The following is a 3,400-nucleotide window of genomic DNA, read 5'->3' on the forward strand; positions in this document are numbered from 1 at the left end:
CACATTGATTCAGTTTAATCACAAACACTGAGTTTTGCTTTGCAGAAGTGGTATTGTGAAATGCTCTAACAAAATTTTGCAAGGCATTTTGGGATGTGTAGTTCAGCATTCAACAGGACCACCAAAGTTGTAGGCTGATATAATTCAGCCTGCTTCAAGGAAGGGTGCTGGGCATGTGTGGGCTTTCTGTGCTGTGTTCTATGGCATTACCTCCCCCTTTTTATGCAATATAGTGAAAAGCTTGTTTGTTGGCAATCCTGAGGGCTCTGGAGGGGTACTGATTGGTCAAGATTGGGATTTCCAAAGCATCCTAAGTTTTAGGGCAGCACTCTTAAATTATGGAATAGGATTTCTGAGTCTAAAAACCTTAATAATTTTTGTATGATTCCTTCCTTCAGATATAGCCTTTATGATAATCTTGATATGGGATATGTCTCCCTTGGAATGCCAGGCAGAGATCATTTTATGCTTTCAGGTCATAGCTATCAAGAAATTTTACTTATTATATATTCCAGATTCATTCATCAGAAATTTAGTGAGCACCTACTCTGGTCCAACAGTGATACAGCCAGTAGAAATACAGCAAGAAACTAAAACTAAGTCTCTGTCTTTATGGAACTCACATTCCATTGTGGGGAGACAAATAATAAGCAATTATTATATGACATGGCATGTTGGTGACAAAGTATTGTGGAGAAGAATTCAACTGTATTAGGAGGAAATGGACTAGCACAAGTAGAGGTTGATAATTTATGTAGGGTGGTTAGGAAAGTTCTCCTTGAAACAGTAATATTGAGAAAAAGCCAAGGATTTGAGACAGTGAGCCTTGCAGCTGTGTGGAAGAAAAGCGTATATAAGGGGTCTGGAACAGCAAATATAATGGACCTGAGATAGGAGGGTGCTTGGCATATTTAAGGAATAGTAAAGGGACCAGTGTGGCAAGACATGAGTGAACAATGGGGAAAATAGAAGGAGATAAGATGAGAGAGTTGGGGTCTGGGAGTGGAGAAAGTCCTTAAAGGGCCATGTAAGCCACTGTAAGGACTTTGGCTTATATTCTAGGGGAAATGGGGAGCTATTTGGGAGTTCTAAGCAGAGGAGTGTCATGATCTGACTTTAAGTAGACTGCTTTGACTGCTGTAATCCAGGCAAAAGATGATGATGGCTGTTTGGCCCTAAGGGTAGCAAGGGAATTTGTGAGATATGGTTAGATTTTGTATGCATTTTAAAGCTAAAACTGATAGAATTTGCTACTCTGATCTTTTCTCCCCATGTTATTATATAGAAGACAATAGAGGTGAGATTCCTTCCTAGGCCAATGATTCTGAATTGAATAATGTATTTAACTATTCACCTAAAGTAAGTAATTTTCAATGCATAGACTCCTTACCCAAATCACTGGTTCTTCCTAAACACAGACTTAATGGTTAACTGTTTGCTATACAAAAGACACATGAGATCTTACCTGTGGATCCCACATGGCATAGCAGTATACTTACTCCTTATAGGCTTTTGGGGAAAAAATGAGTTGTTCTCAACTTCCAGCTCACAGTCTAGCCAGTGAGGCAAAATTTCTGTACCAGAGAGAGACCACCACACACACACACACACACACACACACACACACACACACACACACACACACACACACACACACCCCTACCTACCCCCACACACATGGACAGACCTCTGAAAGTCATGAGAATCACAGCTGGAATGAGTCATTGTCTCTGATGGGTGTGTGTTCATCCATGTGCAGGTATATTAAAGAGGTAGCGGGAAATAATTAACAGCTACTGTATAATTTTTAATATAAACATGCATATAAGTAGTTAGAAAAGGTGACGTTGAGAGAAGATTGTATAGAAAAAGTAAGCTAAGACTGCTAGGATCCATAGGATATAAATAGGTGGAGATGAGGAGGCAGGAAGACATTCTTGTGGGTCTCTTCTCTGTCCTACTTAGAAGGCAGATGATTTGGTGCCTTCTCTTACTCTTTTCTATACAATCTATTTAGTAGATGTTCTGATGTTAGGAAAGCGGTGTCTCTTCTACTTTGAAACAGTAGATTGAAGTTGAATCTTGAAAGCAAACAAATCTGTGGTTTGATTGATTATCAGACTCCAGTTTAGTAGTGCCAGGCTGTGCTCTTCTTTTTGGATGGTTATAGATCAAAGGAAAATATTCTGAGGCAAATCTTGAAATTAGGAAAGTGTTAGGAATATGCTCCATATTCTGTTCCTTATTTATATCCTTATGCCTTGTCCTTCCATCAGTCTTCCCTCTTCTCTTCTTCAGTTACACTTAGTTCTCCTATAATACAACGTGTGAGTTCCTAAAAATCACTAAGCTATGGACAATCATGCAATGATGACCACAGTAGTTTGTGGGAAAACACAGGGGTTAGGACAACATATAAAAACTTCATCAATGACACACACAAAAAGAATATAGTAACCTAATCAAAACAGTGGCAGCCAGGCTCGGTGGCTTAGCCTGTAATCCCGTGCCTTTGGGAGGCTGAGGTGAGTGGATTGCCTGAGCCCACGGGTTCAAGACCTGCCTGGGGAACTTGGTGAGACCTCATCTCTACAATAAATCAAAAAATTAGCCGGGCGTGGTAGCGTGTGCCTGTAGTTCTGGCTACTCGGAAGGCTGAGGTGGAAGGATCGCCAGAGCCCAGCAGGTCGAGGCTGCGGTGGCTGAGAGCGTGCCACTGCCCTCCAGCCTGGGCGACAGAGTGAGACTCCAACTCAAAAAAAACAAACAAACAAACAAAACCCCAAGAAACAAAACAGTGGCAAAGTTTTATACAACTTAAATAGCTAAGAAATACATAAATACTACAATGAATATGGTACATTACCCTGAAAAAGACCTGAAGTTTGCTTGTGGAAGGAGGCATCAGAAGGATTACAGCTGTGACATCATGGTGAAGTGGAGGATGGAGGATTATCTGAAACTGGTAGGAAAGTTGTAGCAAACCAGATGTGAATAAGTGTAGTGTATAACACACACACAGTGAACTGAGGTAGCTGGTCGATATTTGAAGTATGTGCACATGTGTGTTTTTTTGTAGTCCTGTGTTATGGCTTGGTTCAGCTGGATGCAGTTTCCTGCACTCAATATTTCTTAGAGACAAAATCATGCGTAAGCAAACATGAAATCCACGTTTCGTTCAAACCGTTCCCTGATATATCAGTGGCACTGGAATAAATTCTCATTTTCAAAGCAAGCACTATAACAGAACCAACACTACCTACCTTGTTTTTTCTTGATGATTACCTAGCACCTTAACTTTCTCCTTACTTTATCCTCTCTTTATTCTCATAATGTACAAAGACACTCTTACTTGTAGAAAGATTAATTGGAACACCTGTCAACCTGATAATTAAACTTA

The sequence above is a fragment of the Carlito syrichta genome, unplaced genomic scaffold, assembly GCF_000164805.1.
Source record: "Carlito syrichta isolate Samal-C Ts95f unplaced genomic scaffold, Tarsius_syrichta-2.0.1 Scaffold302299, whole genome shotgun sequence".
NCBI classification, from domain to species: domain Eukaryota; kingdom Metazoa; phylum Chordata; class Mammalia; order Primates; family Tarsiidae; genus Carlito; species Carlito syrichta.